The sequence below is a fragment of the Bombus affinis genome, chromosome 5 (genome assembly GCF_024516045.1).
Source record: "Bombus affinis isolate iyBomAffi1 chromosome 5, iyBomAffi1.2, whole genome shotgun sequence".
Classification (NCBI taxonomy): Eukaryota; Metazoa; Arthropoda; class Insecta; order Hymenoptera; family Apidae; genus Bombus; species Bombus affinis.
In genome coordinates this window covers 5,815,924-5,835,223 of record NC_066348.1, presented here as the reverse complement: position 1 = coordinate 5,835,223, position 19,300 = coordinate 5,815,924, and the positions used below count along the sequence as shown (strand labels likewise).

Sequence of the window (19,300 nt, the reverse complement as noted above, 5' to 3'; positions counted from 1 at the left end):
CACGTCAGTGTTAGATTTCATATAGGTCTCAAATGTCTGTGGTAACAGTATTCCAAAATATCACCTATTTAAAATTTCAATTTTTCACAGTTTTATTGGACTTTTCAGTAGTATGCTATCGCGTTGTCCGATTCGATTGCAGTAACATTGATTAACACAGCGAGAAAATGCATTAGCAAGGACCCATCTTGATGTGCATCACGCACGGATAAACGTAACGAGCTATTCCTTTGCTAAAGGCCTCCTTTGATTCGGACTAAATGGCATAATGCTTAATTAATTACACTCGTATCTCGGCTGAGTATTGGTAGAGGTCAGTTCGCGAGTTTTACTTCCTCGTTCGATTCGACTAAACATTTATTCACTCGGTAATTGGATCTTTTTATCTGCTGTCGTTATTATTAGAACGAGAGGCATAACATTGTTACCATTTTATTTATTTTTCTTGTGATTTTAAATGTTATATTATTTGATTTAAATATATGTACGTGAAATCATTTGCATATCCTTAAACCTGATCCTCCACATGATACCCAATATTTTATTGATTCTAATAATGAACAGAAAAATTTGTAAAATCTTAATTCGAATAATTTAAAATAATAGATAAAAAGATCTTTAATATTTAACATTTAAAATATTATCTATGTTTTATACTTAATAAAAATATATTTAATATTTAATACTTAAAAAAACAATAAATATGTGTATTTAATTTTCTATATCTTAATTACATGTACTCCGAAATTCAAAGCAAAGAGAACCTAATTTCCCATAAATTCCACATTCATTATCAAAATCATGTTTATATTAACCGATTGAAGGAACATCAACAGAAACCCATTTATACGTAGCAAAACTAATATGAACCAAATGATCACACTTTCATATCCTTCAGTTCGTTCGCACAATATTCCTTTTCAATGAGATATCGATAATCGAATCGATGGACACGAGCGAAGTCGTACGGTTTCTGGGGAACGCGAAATCCTTCGATTTAATTGACCTCAGTTACACAAACGGGCAAGGTAGGTCGACCTTAGACAGAATTTCAACGTTCTGTTCCTGGTTAATTCAATTCTCCTGCGTTCGTGAGTTACATAATCGCAAGCAAGAACGCCAGTTCTCTTCATGTTCCTATTGTCGTCACCAACACAAAGACACGTCACACAATACATTAAAATGGCTGTCTGACCGCGAGAAAGTCGTCGGATACTGTACAAATTAATATCATCTGGTGCGTATAACTATTTGGATTACCATTTTCTTCAAGAAATTCATTTCTCTGTTTTTATTACGAATTTCTACCGAATAATAAAATATTTGAACAATTGCTATTTCTAGTTGGATACTAAAAAAAGTTTTAGTTCTATACAGAAACATTCAAAATTCGTAGATAAAACTAGTTTCCTTTTTCAGTGAGATGTTGTCGTGTGTTATATATTCATGAATAGAAAATAAGAAACTTTGAGTGTTATACTGTAACTTTCATACACATTTTTAGATTGGTTTCAAATTTGGCCAATATCGTAGAATATTTTCCATAACACATGCAATATATACATAAAAATTTTCTGCGATAAGCTTTCACATTTATGCATTATCCTGTTTAAAGAATCTTTTGTAGGTAAATGACATTTCAGTTGAAGATTCAGAATCTTAAGAAAGAAGAGAGAAAAGAACAGAAAATTGGGTAATAAAAAATGGCCAAATTACGACCTTTTCCCTCCTAGACAGTCATTTTCAAACATTGCAATCGTCCTGGCTCTTTATAAATCGCGTGGAACCGCTAAAATGAGGATTTCTCGAGAAATTCGACAATGAATAACTCTTCCTTTTTCTCATTTTTCATTCCCATAATGTCGTTCTTCTTCTTTTTTCTGGCTCCTCGATCCTTTTTCCGACAGTCTTTCCATTTCCTGCATCCTTGCGATTGTTTCTTCTTTCTACCGTGTATTCCACTCTCCTTTTTCATCCTTTGTCTCGAAGCGAAAACTTTAACGATCCCCTAGTATCTGTGCAATCAACGAAAATTATGACCTAACTGCACCTCAGGACTTTAGTCGTCCTTGTAGCGTGATTCGTAATCCTAGAAAGCGCGGTTGCTTCGATATTATCTTTTTTTTCTCTTCCCTCTCCTCTATCCAGTTGTATTACATTGCTTCGTCCTTGTCGTTTTTCGTCGTTCTAATTTCGTCGTCATGGTGTCTGATACTACTTTTCGTCGTTATGCCGGGTTACCAGTGAAAATCATATTGTTTTATTGCTGTCTTGATCACTTCGTTTTAGTCTTTAATATTAGTTTTTTGCGTTTCTAGTTCCTCAGGATTCCCTTATGTGAAATTCACGTAATTCTCGTCCTCTATTTTTATCATTTTATTGTTTTATTCTGTAACACCATATTTTCTAACTCTCTTTTTTGTTTGATTTCATATTTCTCTCTTCTCTTGAAGAATTATTCCTTCTCATTTATTTTTTATTTATTGTACTTTGGAGTACTGGGAGTGAAAATTTTATCTGCATTGAATCTATATCCATTTCTGTGTCTTATATAACATACTTCTCCAACTATAAATTTTTTTAAACTATAAATTTATTATTTTTACAAACGAATTATACAAGCTTTTTATTCCATTTTGTGCAATATTAGTGCCATTGTGTCTTGACTATACTACCAGTGGGACACATGTGTTCCAACTGCCCATTATTGCCACCCTGAGTGCCATAAATATATTACTGCGCAATTATCATTTAATAACCCTACCTAACGCACGGGTAATGAAAGATTACCCGTAAAGATTAAATCGTAAAACGGCAAAATAAAATGATAATCTAGCGAGTAAGAGATTAATTTAAATTTCCATTATCCCAAACATATCTACATTGTCGATTCCTATGCTTCCTATCAATTATGGCGTAAAATCTAGAATACTAAGTTTAGTTTATTTTGTTAGAATACTAACTTTCCGTCGAAGATTCTGAGAAACATATCGTCATTTTAACTGTTCGTTTTTGCTGTATCTTACATTTTATACCTGTATAAATATTGAAAATTTTAAGATGATTTTATAGTTAATGTACTTATCTAAAGTTAAACGAGAGGACGTATATTTGTCACAGCAATGGACGTATCAAGCGTCGTTGAAAGGATCGATGTCAAGGTTAGTCGTTAACGGTCGACCGGCTCTAGTTCCATTAAGTTAGTGTATTTAAGAGATGACATGGGTGGTAATAGTTCCGCTCGCGATACACCGGCGAAAATTCGCTCAATTTCCGAGCGCACAACCCAGTTCGATTTATGTTCAGGCGCGAGGAACGATTATTGACCCACTTGGCGAATTTTAATGCATGGAAATTCGCATATAATTTAGTTCGCGGGATCCTTCTTGGTGCTGTGGAACACGTGCACGTACAGGCCACGGTGGAATGGTTAATCTCATCTTAAAAATCTGATTACACGCGCCTCAACTTTCCAAGCTGCAGCACCAAAGACTGTGAACGTCGTGAATATTTCGTCGTCGAGATTCTAGCGTAGCTCAGGCGAGCGTTGATTAAAGAGGGATGAATCGTTCTGACGAAGATGTTGGATCGTTAAAGGAAATACCACTCGGTGTAAATTGCACAGTTCAATCGCGATAGCGTTCTTCCATTCTTTTTTGATCCCTATTTTTTATATCTTCGTCCTGTATAATTTCTTAATACGAATGTCTTTTTAATTCAATTTTATGGAGAAATCCGTTCTTCTTTAAATTTGTGAATTAATTTGAAAAATTAAAAAGTCGTGACATTTTACACGAACTTTTATTACGTTTCTTATCTTTTCCCAATTTCTAAATGGGATATCGTTTATAGGTATTGCAGATATCCTTCTTGCTTCCCTTAGTCCTTTCCAATGTTTCTCTTCTTTCAAGAAAGTTGAATCTTATTTCTTTTTAAGCTTATCATCTTGTTTCTTTTTAATTACTCTTATAAGATTTTATTTAGAGGAAACGGACTGCAATCTTCACTTGACAGTTTCCATTTTATTTGTAACTCCGAATTTGATACATCTGTAATCAATTGATTACTCATTTTATATCGATCTATAATTGATGGAAAAGAGTATTATAATGCTGTATGCATTAAATAGGCTGAAAATTATTACCAGCGTGCAAACTGAGATATTAACTTCACTTAACTACAAATTGAGAGAATTTGCTAAACAGTTAAACGTGCACAATTTCGCACGTTTAGCGATATCAAAGTTTCTCGAGAAGAGGAATTTATGCGGCATGAACTGCTTCGACGGGGTGGATACAACGTCCACGATCCGTATCCCGGTGGAAAACGTTAAATAGCTTGTTAAAGCCCGCGAGTATCCGAAGCGGTCATATACGATGACCGACCGTCTGCTCCTTCAAATTAACGCGGAGGCACGTTGCCCAGAATGTTGTTTGGCTGGCGAGAATGGAGACAAGGAGGGCATCGTTAGGCCTGACTGAATTACGACGCTGCGGAACAGTGGTATATAGCATGTTTAACTAGCGCTCGATGACGCGCCATGCACATGCGGATGCAGATAAGGGGTTGAAGGCAACTGGAAGCCTCAGATAGGAATGGAATTGTGGAATAGATGGGAAATGTTGGAATTCGGTTGTCGATTTAATTGGAAAAATTGTTATTAATATTATTATTTTACGTCTAAATGTCTAGCACCAAATTTAACTTTTCACAATTTTGACGTCATCGATTTGAAGCAACTTGGAAAAAAGAATATTTTGACTCAACAGTACATTATAAATAAATCGGAAGATTTATTTGTATAAAATGTTGTTTTCAGAATTTAATTTCATCATCCTTTAAACAAACAGTCTTTAAAACAAACCTTCCTACAATGATTTCTCCATATTTATTTTACATCCATATATATATCTTTTTATATAAATTAATTTATTAATTTAATAGAATTAAATTGATGAAAACGTGGTACAATTTTTTTTAAAGAATATCCATATTTCACAAATTGCTAAATTTATGGACGTGAAATTCGGCATATAAATTCTTCGTTAAAGATAAGCAAACACGAGTTTAACAAGCAAACGAACGTTTTCGGAAATTCAACCCTTATGGAGGTGAAAAAGGGATACACTTTTTTCTCAAACGATAAGCGTATCTCTACATCCATTAAAGTTAGAGCCATAAAATTCGGTATATGATCTCTCATTAAAAGTAAACGCATGTTTGAACGTTTTTTGAAATCCAACTCCTAAAGGGCATTCGATCAAAGGGTAATAAACATAAATTTAAATACTGTGCGGGTGAGGCTGCAGGCGAGAAGCTAGTCTTAATATCATCATTTTATTAGACTCACATAACTATATACGTATGTATTGATTTTCCTCTAACTCGCACATCCGCATCAGGTGTTTTCATTTTTTTCGTCCCGATTTCCAATTGCACGGTGCATCCCAGTTCCATCCAGCTGTATTCGATAATTGCAGGAAAAACGAACTCACCTTCACCCACAGAAAAAACCATAACAAAAAGGTTATAAAAAGGAGAAGCTTCTCCCCTTTCTTTTGTAATCAGACAATTTAGAGACGCTTCCAGGGGAAAAGTCTGGCTTTGTCTCGCGCTTGTTTCCGCCCAGCGTCTATTAGGGTTGACTGAAAGAAATCGTTGGCCCGAATTCGAAACGCTTTCGGCGTGCCTTTCATTATATCCGCGTCTCTAAAAGACGAGTTCACCGGGGCAAAGGATGCGCCACTGCTGACAGGAATATGTGACTACGTGGATTCCAGGTTACTGGGAAATATAGAGAGTATAGTTCCTCTATACTCTATAGACTTCGCGTAATATATACTTTCGTCCGACTTTTTGCGATGCGTCCGGAGAGCGGTTCCTCTTCGTGTCCAAAGGCTTTCGATTATCGCGACTCCTCTGTAGAATGTACCATCTCTCTGTAATATGCTTTCCCTTTGATACAGGTAGCGGTCGAAACTACGTACCGTCTCTCCGGACTTCCAACCACTTAACTTTTTTATTTTCAAATTTCTGGCCTTTTTATTTGTTTTATTATTTTAATGTTTTTTGTTCTTTATTATTTCATGGAAATTGTTACACGTCGTATGACATGTACACTGCTGTGCATAAGTATTCAGATACTTGGTACAAACCAATTAAAAGGTTGATTATTTTTGTTGTATCCTCAATATCAAGATAGAAGAACGTTTCTCTACTGTTGATTCTTTACTTCTTACCATAACTAGGATCAAATGTTCTGTTAAATTGAAATTGGAACGAGGAATATATAGCTGCATCAGTCAAGTTTCATATTTATCTGTAGTAAATAGTTGACACATCGTAAGGTCTATATAAACGTTTAAAATGTTGCTGGAAACACATATTCGAGTAATTCTAAGATTTTAACATTCGACAGATACAATTAAAGTCACTTAGCTTAAACGTTTCCGCGGAAGGAATTTTCATCCACCTTCAACTGTTGCTTTTCTATTTATACTAATTAATATCAACTATTGTTTTTATCGATATTTACTAACTTTATACAATATATAAAATAAATAAGATTAGGAAGGAAAATTGGATTAGAGGGTCCAAAATGTGTAAGTACTTATGTCAGATAGTGTATATTCAATAGTTTCTGATAGATTTAAAAGCAAACGTCTTTCTATGAGTATATGATTCTTCATCGGGGAAATGAAATTTAGAGATCATAATTCATCGCGTCGGAGAACTAATTTTCTCTCACTTCGTTCTCGAACTTCGTCTCGTTTTGTGAGTTCGGCGTATTCTTGGTGGTTGCTAGTGCTTGATACGAATAAATATTGCAAATGAAATACATATCAACGACGAGATTCCATCGTGAGATTGCAGATACTACGCCCCATCACGCTCTGTAAAACTGAACCACCAGGGAGCGGTACCTTGTTATATAGGGTAGTCCATTACAATCTGATTTTAATTTTTGATATTTTTAATTTATTATTTCTTAATATAAGGACATGACATTACTAAATTATTACGATTATAGATTTATAGGATATTCGCAATCATTCACAGTCTAATGGTTACTATAGATATTTATAAACATTCATATATTTACAAATAGAAATATAATTAAGAAGAATAAAAGGATGTTAGGTAGAAAATCGTTTTACCTACTGAATATTGTAGAGAATACTATATTTTGAATATTTATTAATTAATTCAATTTGCGTTGCGGTACAGTTCGCGTTTAGCTCTTGCATTATAGCAAGGTAAGAGAATTTTTTCAGTAAACTTCTTGTTATTAGAGGGTTAAAAGGTCCCCTTTCCTATGGAGTTTCGTGGTAGTACCGTTAGGTTTGGTTTTAATTTTGAAGCGCTCTCGTGTTTGGCAAGAGGGTGAAGGTTGAGAGAAGTTGAACGGTGGCGAGGGCTTTTTTGGAAGTTGTGGGAGAACGCGTGCCGACACTTGGGAATTTCTCATTTGCGAGAAGGGCACGAGCTTTTTCTGTTGTTAAGGAGAAGAAATCGACTTTCTGCGAGATAATGCGAATTTTGATCTATCGAAGCAATAAAGTGTCTTGGTTAGTCGACGAAAAAAATCGACCGATGATAAACATTAAATTTTTATGACCTTCTCGTGTCTTAAAATCTTTATACGGCAAAAATGAGAAAAATGTCAGAGAATTTTCCTTGATTCTTTCTGTGCAACGGAATTTTTCAAATACCATTTTTTATATGGCTTATTTTCACTCCACGAATCACTTTTTATATCAATTTTTGTCATTTTTATTACCAGAGATAGAGATACGTATGAATCTCTCCAAATTGATCCACTCCACTTTTTGTCATTTTCTCTGTTTCATTCAGCATTATTGAATATTAATATATACGTACGATATTATTCTTCATTGTTATTCAATTCAGTATTTAAAATTAGATATAATATCTACTCTATGGAATATTTTATTCTCTTTTATTCAATATAATTTTACTATCTCTCGTATATTACACGTGGATTGAACAAAATCATTATTCACAGTGCAAAGTTTGTATCGATAAATTGTTAGCGGGTAGAAATATTCAAACGTTAAACTGTAGAAATGAATATAAAATTGAATAAGTAATTAAAATTAAGCCATGGATAATAAATATTACGTGGAACCAAGATCTGTATAGATCGTCGTCTTTGGAGGATCTGAAAGAACCTGCGTCAGACAGGATGATACAAGGAGATGAGAGCAAATGCCGACGAGGTTCGCAGTATTAACAATAACAGTAACATTCTTTGGTGCAAAGAGGTCGTCGGAAGGAGCAGGAAGCCGGATCCGGATCTTTAATTTCCTGGGCGAATAAAAATCTCTGCTCCTGCTCGAACGACGGAGGGAAGCTGACTGTTGGAAAAGATTGAATGCGAACGCGAAACGAATTCAAGAAAGAGCGAAAGTCTGACGGTGCGAAAAAAAACATGATGGAAATTGAATTAATCCGAGCACAGACTGATATCGTAATTGATCGATAGGACTATTGGACTCTCGATTAATTCCCATAGGTAGTTCGGGGAATAAAAATGAATTTTCCAACTTCTTGTTCCTCGCTCTTTAGAATCGTTTTTAAGAATATGCGCAATGTAGAAAGGCAGCGTAAAGTGTGTGAATTAAAAAAAAAAGAGAAGATTAAAAGAGGTGAATAGACTGATATTTGAATTGATTATCAGACATGTTATTCAATACATTTAGATATATTGCAATATTGGTAAATGTACAATACTCAAATTTTTGGCTTATAGTTAAACTTGAAGCTTTTTTAATGTTGCTAATAGTACATAGTTACGATTATGGAGTATATTATTAAAATTATTTGTCTTTGATAATTCGATAATCGACAATAACAGTCAAACTTATAGCGAATATTTTCTTTTTCTATAATAGATATTAAACTGAAATCAAATTAATATCAATTTCAAAAGAAGTACAAATTGATAACAATACTTTTTGATTTCAGAACCTGTTAAATTGTAACACGAAAAGAATTCAATATAAAGTTGTAAGGATTTGATTAAATTCTAACTTTTGTCACAAATACTAGTCGATATTGCTTATACCAGACTATAAAAAATGTTCCAATTAACCCTTCTGCATTATTTGGATGGTTTTCGATCGAATCGTATTTTTGCGTTGTTGGAAAATTTCTCCTTGGCTGTAAAAAAGGAAGTAACATTATCCCAAGTATTTCTTCACAAGGCAATATGAGTCCTTCTTCTTCCTTCTTTTATTCAATGACCAGAAAACGGAAAAATTGTTCCCAGCATCTTCTCGCAAGACAATATTAATTCTTTCTCATTTCTCTTCCATTCCAAGATAAAAATACGGGAAAATTATTCCAATCACTCTTCATAAGATAATATTAACCTTTCCATATTTCCTTCAAAATCAGCAAACAAAGAACCACCTCAAACATTATTTCACAACATCGTTTCCATTCCTTCCATTTTCAAAAAACAAACGAATAACTATCTTTTTGTCTGATAATACTAAATTTCTTACATTTCTTTCCTCAAAATGCAGATACATGAAAATTAACTCTGCCATTGTTTACGATACTCTCGCAAGTCAACCCTTCCCTATTTACCCTTAGGTCAAAATCAGCAAACATGATACCACCTCAGGTATCATTTTGCAATAAAGTGTCAACACTTAACCATTCCCCTTCCACTTGTAGGTCAAACTGACGACAAAATTATTCCAATCATTTTCTTACAAAGCAACACAAACCCTTTCTCGCCTTTTGTCCCTATGAAATAACTTTTGACGAAACATTCGCCGAAGAAAGTTAATTCCTCTGTTTCCATGCAACCGCTTCGAGATTGCTTTGTAACTTGGCTCTCGTTGCAGGATCGTTCGACCTTAAAGTGTCAGGGCCGTACTGGGTCCAAGGACGCAGCTTCCGCACGTCCTTTTCGTTTAGAGGCGCGTGCACGCGGTAGCACGTGCCGTTGTGCTGTATATGGTTGTGTGTGCAATCGAGGCCGGCAAAATGAATGTTTAACGAACGGACGTGGGCTATAATTCACACTGCTAGGTTAAAAAGATGAAGCCTCTGCCACCCGGATAAATGGTACTCGTGCATGTGTGTACATTCTCACGGAGCTCGTTAACGTCTTTGAATTCACGGCCGGTTAAATAACCCGAAAGGAAACAATTAGAATCGTTACAGCTGCAGCTAGCTGGTCTTTGCCTTATTCGACTCGAGTGTGGACCTAGGACGACGCGTATACAGGATGTCACAAAATATGTCGATTTTAGATATCAAAACGATGGAGAAGGTTCAGGCGGCAGAAATGTTATTCGGGATTTATTTTTCAAGTTATAGTTTTATGTTGGAAATATGTATACTGATATCTATAGATTAATTGACAAACTCTTCTCTCTATCTCACGCTTCATGTTTCTTTTGGTCCATGAAATAAACGACTGTAAGATATGGACTAGATTTCGATTGTTATGTGAATCCCAGAAGCTAGATTGATCAACTCTATCTTTCATTAGTTTCTTAATTTTATTACATAAATTCATGATCAATATTTAGTTCTTAAGAAACAAATCACTTACCTATCTCCATAAGTTCATTCATTGTGCTATGACATAAGTAATAGTAAATTCTAAAGTAAACCCAAAAAGCAGTGTCCGCAACGTCATCACTTTTTTATGCTTTTCAATTTATGGGTTTGATCAACGTGGCTTCTGAACGGCTCGTATTACAGTGAAAAACATGAACTATGAGTGAGATAAAGAAAAAGATTCGTCGATCAATACCAGCATATTTGTAGTATAAAATGAAATTGTCCATAATTCTTGTGAAATACCATCTTTGTCCATGAAGTTTTCCCATCATCTTTACGTTTAAAATCAACCTATAAATATTTTCCACATATTTTGTAACACCCTCTATATGTTTAAACGTCGAGGATTCGTGTTACTTGTGTGCCGTGGTGAAACGTACACAGAGTACCTAGAATCTTAGAAAATTCACGCAGACTCGAAGAAAGAAAACGTCGGGGTTTAAAAAGCGGGACTCGAGATTGCTTCATCGACCGCTTTTAATTCCTTTCCCCACCCTTTTCATTTCACACTATGTTCAGATGTTAACTCGTTTCCATCCGAAAGACGGGGATCGAGGGATAAACGTCGTTACGTCGTGTAAACAGTTGAGAATGAATTTTTCATTAAAACACGAAAGCTTGATGAACGTGCACCGGCTGAAGGGCGGTGATGAAGGTATCAATACTGTCGATAATTTTATACACGAAACAAATTTAGCTCGACGGAGGCGCCGAGGTCAAGGCCTCGACTATTGCATAACCCATATTCGACGAACCAACGCCAAAGGCATTGCTTGTTTTACATCGATGAATATTTAAAAGCAGGAAGCGATATTGATAGGGGTAGTCCGACACTTCTGACGATTAATCGTTGGACGAGTGTTATCGCAGTTATCGTGGAATGCACGAGGGTTCGAGGGTATTTCGATGGACGACGACGGATTTTAATTTGAAGCTTATCGGTGATTGCAAATGTTTGGTTTGGAAGGATCGTAAAAGAAAATGCTGGGAAGGAATGGATAAGCATGGACTTCAATTCTCTACTTGTTAACCAATGTAATGTAAACGCTCGCTTTATTGTTCTCTCTATGTCAGTAAAGTGATCAATAACCCATCCCTGCGCGAAGTTCAAATTTTACGAAACGTTGCGAATTTTCTTTTCTCGTTTCTTCATAAAGTTTTTAAAAATATCTCGCATCCGGTTCGATGGATATATGCAGTTTATTTAAAAACCACTCGTTAATCCGTATCCGATTCTTTCATGATGAATTCGCCTAATTCTTAGCTTAAAATATTCTCCGTTGAACACATTGTCCAACTAATGACCAGGGCTTATATATCTTGCCTGATGAAATATTATTAATACAAAGGTTAATCCCTCAGTCGGATAAAATCGAGCCGGGTTGAACCGTAAGATAAATATTTGCAGAAGATGGTTCGTACTTTCCTAACGTTTCGTTGAAACGTTCTTGAAAGTTTCAATTATGTATTAAATATTCTCGCAGACTGCCGTAACAAAGCGACGGATTAAAAACATCCTGACTCCATTGAACGTTTTTCTCACTCAGAAACTTATCATAACGTGGGTATACGTTTTAAGTTTCATTTTTACATTTTATCGAAAAGGAGACGCACAGAGATTGAAAGCAAATACGTCGCAGAAAACATCACGGAGTACACTAGAATCCTGTTTTCTACGGACTCTTACACCGCTCTTCTCTTTCCTTAAATCTACTTATAAAAGCTTCGACTAACGAGAAAGGTACGGTATCACTCGAAAGGTTAAATGCATATCTATTGCAGAGAAAGAGAGAGTCGAGGAAAAGAAAAAGAGTTTCGAGTCCTCTAACCCGAAAGAATTATTGTATCTCAAAGAGTCGCGATGATTTCATGGAACTCGACTGCAAAGGGTAGCTGCGCGAAAAAGGGTTACTAGAGAGGAAAAAAAAACGATCGCAAAGGGGTTGCACGAGCTTTCTGCGCGTTCGCCGCTGATGTCAATGACAGTAGTTCTCGATGCATACCATGAATTTCTATTCGAAAGATGTAACGCCGACTCGTTTCGCTTTTTTCAATGCCTTGTGAATTCCAGCCAATAAATATTCACGGACGAATGCTAAAGGAACGATTCGAAGGAGCCAATCTTTTTCCATACTCTTTTGTAGAAATCAGAGGATTCCTGATGGCCAAGAAGCTTATAAATAACGGGTATAAATAGAGAAATACTTATTCGTAAATTCAACAAAGGATAATCGTATTGTGAAAAGTTTTATTTCTATTGTTTTCTATAATGAAAGATTTCTTTGAAGAATACATTTATGTCTATTTTCATAATGTATACATATATTTCGAAGCAATATAAATGTAAAATGGCTTTGAAATTTTTATTACATATAATAATTACCAACTAAATTAAGTTGAACGTGGTACAAGAGCTCTCTCTATCTACATATTCGCCATTGCATATTTATAAGAATCTGAGTTTACATAAATGTGCACAGTCTCATAACAATATTTTTTGTTATTTATTCGAATATTTACGATGAATATTTTTATCTATTAGCTTATTGTTGATTTGTGAAAGTAAAATGGTAACAATTGTCTTAAATAATATAAAGTAATAAAATAATCATTTGATTGCATTATAGTTCTTGCTTTATGGAATAAGATTCCGAAATTTCTTTCAATTCTTTTACTTGATATCCAAACATTTTTGACATACTGACATACATACAAATTCATTCCATAGAAATAAATATAAATTTATTCAGTTTACTTTAATACGAATAATATTTGCATTTACTGTCTGAGTTACATAACATGTATATATGATTAATTATCTTCAGGCATAAATTAAAGCCCTGTGTTCAATGATCCCTTTGAGTGATGTGATATGATGAATTATAAATGAAATTTTAATTTATGAATATTTATATACGTATTTTAATATTAAAGAGGAACTGCTGTAATTTCTCGATAACGAAGATAGAACTGATTTCAACGCAATAATTTCTAAATCAAGGAAGATAAAATCTATATTCCAAATAATTATAACCTACGCTTCTAAAATATTTATTCTTAGTTAAAATTACATGATAATGACAATTACTTTTCTTAGTAATCTAGATATCTATGCCGCAAAAATATGAAAAATATAAGGGAGAAATTTCTTTGCATAGAAATATTCGAATCAAATTTTCCTGCTCGTATTTTTTTTATACTTAATAAAAGGAGAAATTTTTATCATCGACTAATTTTAATAATGTATCCATATATAGATCTTAATAGTAGATAATAATAGATAATAATACTCGCTATAATTCAAGATTCTATAGAACAATTAATTTGGGCCTCATTTAAATTCACAAACTGATTGCCAACTCTACCTAAATTTCAAATATCTCCGCTAACCTAAACTTAAAGTTCTCGCTAATCTACTTTCTAAGTCAAACTTACACGTCGCCATACGTCAATATTATACACAAACCAACGTCTGTATATAAGTGTTATTGATTAACTAAATTCTGTAATTTTTCGACTAACTGCGATTGAATTTCATACGAAACCATTAGAGATATTCGACGAAAATGTATTCGTATTCTGTATGGAAAAGATTTCGGGACAGCCCGACCAGACACCATGGTTAACAATGTTAGCCAGTGGGTTAGATAGCGGGACTAAACTAAATACTTAGGTCTATTACAACTTGGTCAAAGTTAGATGAGACAGTAAATGGGACAGACAACGCTGTTTCATCTCATCGCTATTCTTGCGACGTTTCCTCCTTCCGTCTGGAGAATTACCCAAAATGTGTATTTTAGATTAGAAGTTTCGGCGAGTGTTTAAACGTGAATAAACTAGATTATTCGCAAAGAAAAGTTTCTGGCTCATATGGAATTTCTACAGCTTCTGTTGATTTCATCGTATCGTTCAGTTTTTAAACAATCATTTTCAATATTTTAAATTAAATCTACCGTTATCCTTTATTATTTTTCACATTAGAATACCTTCAAATATTCGCAAATGCATTCGCACAACTATCATAAAAAATTGTTACGTCCATGTTTTGGTATTTCATTATCACTATAATGAAACGCGATTGTCAAAATTATATTGGCAAAATTTGAATTTAATCTGAAAATATATATGGAAGTTACAAAATATTTTCTATAAATTTATATTTACCGAAAAAATAACATACAGTGTGAATAGTCATCTTAAGTATTATATATAATAAGTGTTAAAGATGACCCTACCGAATACTGAAACTTATTAATACTTGTACTAAATATCTTATAACTTTCGTATATATTTTCAGAATCGTTTAAAATTTTATCGATATAACCATGGTAGTTGGGTGTGATTATAGTGCTAATGAAATTTCAAAATATTTCGTATAACACATAATATTTTCATGAAAGACGTCGACAAGGATATGAATATTTTCGCGAGACACTGTACCATTTTTTTTCTTTTTTAATTTTGAAATCCTTTATTCATGAAAGCTGTAGAGTACATAAAATATGATAAGAAATTTAACGTTTTGAAATATTTCTAATATCTAAAAAATTTTGCCACGATAATAAATGTATCGTTTTCATAATTTTTTCGTAAGTGGAAAAATATTAAATATAAAATATCATTACTCAATTAAATTTTTACGCAGAAAATTATTAAATTGATTTGCTGTTTTTATTACACTTCCTATTTCTTTATTTTTCGGTTGGTTCAGAAAGAATCAATTTCCCGACAGCACCAATTTTGGTGACATTTCAACTGAACAAACTTTCAATTTTCTTGCTAACTGATCGAGTTTGTTGATCGCACAAACAATAACAGAGAAACGTTCAATAGAATACCAAACGTACTTCTGAGAATTTCATCGGGTGGCTAGCTAGCTTTGATTTATTGGACGCAATTATTCCAACGCTGAAACTGCGTTATTTGGTTGTATTCAGTATTAATCGACCTAAAAATCTCTCTATTTCTGGTATTCCTGAGTCTGATTGTTAATGTCAAAACACACTGCAATAAACAAACAGTATGAAACGCCAATTCGGTGCAATTTCCACAATTTCTACTGAGCTTTTTCTATCCAAACATTTTTCTATGACATTTCATGATTGAATTATACCTTGCATTCGTTAAAATTATATCCTACTATTTGATTTGATAATTGTTAAAAAATTCAAAATTCGTTAATTATGATGAAATATCAAATTAAACATACCTACAACTTGCAATTCATACCCAATAAAATTTTCACAAAACATTCAACGGTCTTAAAAAATGGCCCAACCTCATCCAATCAATTGTTCCAAAAAAAGAAACCCCTCCTCAAAAAAGAAGAAAAACTATACGAATGGAGAATAAAAAAAAAATGGAAAGGGAATAGTTTAATGGGAGACCAGAAAGGCAAATCGAGTAACTGGAATGAATCTCTATCAACTACCACTAAATCTGCTGGTCGGAGATACGACGAAAAAACGGTTCTACAAATTCGGTAACGAGCAATCGGTGCTCCCTCGTACATCAGATCGTTGGTGATTGTTCACGTGGTGCGGCACGCATCTGGGCGCGAACTCGAGGAAGTGGATCGGTTCCAACGGCTACCAATTAATTGCCAGGATGCTGCGGTCGGGAACGGTGATTTACGTAACGGCCGCTTGTTCGACTGACTCTTCGCGCGAAACATTTACATTCGTTGCCCTTAAATTCGAACGAAATTGCGGCTGTCCTGCGGTTGGATGCGTTTAATTAGATCTCATCGCAAAGTAACACAGTTTCAATAATATAGGTCAACCGATCTGTTCAAACACCCGAACGTACGTCGTTCCAACTAACCGTTTTCGGCACGAAAAATGTCTTCGACGTGCTTCATTTTTTCGTTCTTTCTTTTTATAACTGTTAATAAAAATAATTTGTCATCGCAAAGTTTACGATAGGAATGAGAATATTTGCTATTTTCAAGAGATTGAATATTTTAGTATTAATTGCTACATATTTCTACGATTATATTATCATATATTATTTTTATTGTAATTTGTATTCTTATTGTTGGACAACAATTTTTTAGTATAACTGTTACTTTTGCTCACTGATAGTGAGCCAGTATATATCCTTGTGCATATATTTTATTTAAATTCGAAGATTTTTAAGCATTAAAAACATAAATATTTTTTGTCGTCCTCGATTTGAAAGGAAGAAGATTCCTATATTGCATCGATCGATGTTTTACGAAAAAGTCACAAATCAAGGAAACCTGAAATCGTATAAAAAGCTCACCAAATCGTGTAAGGGTTATCTTCTAAAAAGCATGGAAAATCATTGTCCCCATCCATTGCAGCGATCGCCCGCATATACATCGCATTTATCGGTCTGTTTACGTTCGAAACGATTAGCGAATCGAAAACTGCCCGCATGCAATTATTGCGTATACCGTCATCGTCATGCTAGCAAACGATTCCATGCTATACCAGAATTAAAGAAAAAATAATTGCATTATGTGTATTTCATATTTACTTTTATTATGATCTTTTTACTTTTATACGACATTTTATTCACTTGAATTTTATATGTTGTATTTTTATTATTCAACAATTATTTAATAGTAATTTACAATTGTTCAATGTTATTTTTACAATTAAATAGACTTAAGTTAATTAAAAAGGATAATCTAAATGAGAATATAAAAATAATGTTATGCAATAATTATGAAGGTATGTGTGTGTGTACCTTTCTCTAAGGTCTAACATAAAATTTATTCATACTTTCTGAAATACCTTTAAGGGTGCCCTCAGACAATCAATAATATCGGAAATATTTCAATGTTCTCAAAGAGGATACTGTATTGACAATAGACGATATTGTATTGACAATAAATGTTAATCCTTTTAGTTAAAAACCTTGAAATATTGACAATATATATTAATAGTCTGAGGACACCCCAAGAATAAACGAAATAAAAAGAAAATGTAATTATAATAGAATTTGCTACACGAAAGTTAAATTTTAAGTTAAATCGTATAGAATTAAACACAAGGGTGGTTCATTAAATTATCTTCTAGAATGTAGCATATTGCATATATTATTTTTAAAATTCTTTATCTTTGTAAATAAAAATTTCTTAGATCTACTCTCTTAATCACTAATTATTAACTTGGATAATACATGTTGCTGTTCCGAAACTAAATAGTTAACGCTCCAACTAAAGTTCGTCGAACATTTAACTTTCCACTAAGACCTTAGTACCATCACTTTCAATCAATATGTGTCCTATCAAATTTCCCTTTCAATATCGAAAGGTATTCATCTTCCGCAGCCTCTGAAATCTTACTATAAAACTTTTTCTTATATACCATCATCTTTACAAATGGGTTGATGGATATAAAGTGTCATTTCTTTGTAGTTTGAATTTTATGGGTAAATGTAAATATCACCCATTAAATTTTATTAATTTATTTGAAAATTTGCTACAAAACACATACATTGAAAGCTAAAACGGCTTATAATAAAAATATTAAAATTTCGTTGTATTGACTGTTATAAATAATTTGTGAAATTTTTATGTATTCGAAAAAAATGCCGTGGGAGTCAGAAATTTAAATTTAATCTTTTGGGAAGTTAAATATATCTCCTGTTTCATCTACACAATTCTCAATGCATAAATTTAAAGAGAAACTGTGACAATTCCATTCCGAAAATTTTTGCATTCTTAACCTGGCAATTCTCTTATAAATCTGTAATAACGAATCAAATTAGTCGCTGTATAAATTACATTGAATTACAGGAAAATTATAATACTTTTAACTAGATTATATGTCCAATTTTTATCGAAAGAAATATTTCACATGTACCATCCTAATATTAACAAGATAAGGTAAAAGGAAAAATATTTCATATTTTTCGCTCGCTATTTTTCAACTATTTAATCGGCGACAGCTCGGACAATCTTTCTTTCGAGGACGAAGAAGGAAAGGTTGTTCCCTCGTCACGTGCAGTTCTATGAAAGCGTTCGCTCGTGAAAGTCCCGGTCGAGGCCGCTGTTCCTGAAACGGCCGAGGACGATGGAGTGGAAACACGTTTCCTCTCGACGATCGAGAGGACGCCTCCACATCGAGAGTTCGACGCGTCCGATCACGTTTCCGGAAGTCGAATGCTTTTGTTCCTCTGGTCGCGCTTCTCTAGAGGTTAATTCGATATAGAGACCGCTGTCCACTTGTCCCTTTTCGCTCTCTTCAACTAGAATAGGGTTGATGCGATCGCGGAAAATGGCTCGAGGAATAGAGCTGTCGTTGATTGATCCTTCATCCAACGAATTGAACTTTGATAAATGCAGGAGAATAGATGGAGATCATAATACGTTTTTATGACTTACCATTTTGTAGTATTTAATATTTTAAACTGTAGAAAATATTGTTCTTTCTCTTTTAAACTTTTTATTAGGTTTAGAAATAAAGGAAATGAATGAGGATTATGATATGAAATGACGATTGTACTATATAGAGTCTTTGATAAGCATTGTACGATTTTTTCACACCTTTTAAGAATCTAAAATAGTATGAACGTTAGATTTAGAATCAAACGGCCTAGTTTCATCCGTGGGATACGAACATACGATATATAGATTTGTAGATTTATTAGAAATTTGAAAAAGTTTTGTAAAAATTAGTAATAACAACAAGGAGTTATCTTTTACACATAGGATTTCAAAATT

General features: G+C 33.7%; 1 protein-coding gene and 1 long non-coding RNA gene across 8 annotated transcripts in view; both read left to right on the top strand.

Annotated features, from left to right (window-relative positions):
- The window catches only part of LOC126916656 (phosphatase and actin regulator 4B), a 356,259-nt gene that overhangs the window by 234,335 nt on the left and 102,624 nt on the right, over positions 1-19,300 (top strand). The gene's annotated exons all lie outside the window — the stretch shown is intronic.
- Positions 1-19,300, top strand: part of LOC126916666 (uncharacterized) — a 120,750-nt gene that overhangs the window by 101,332 nt on the left and 118 nt on the right. The window lies entirely within an intron of this gene.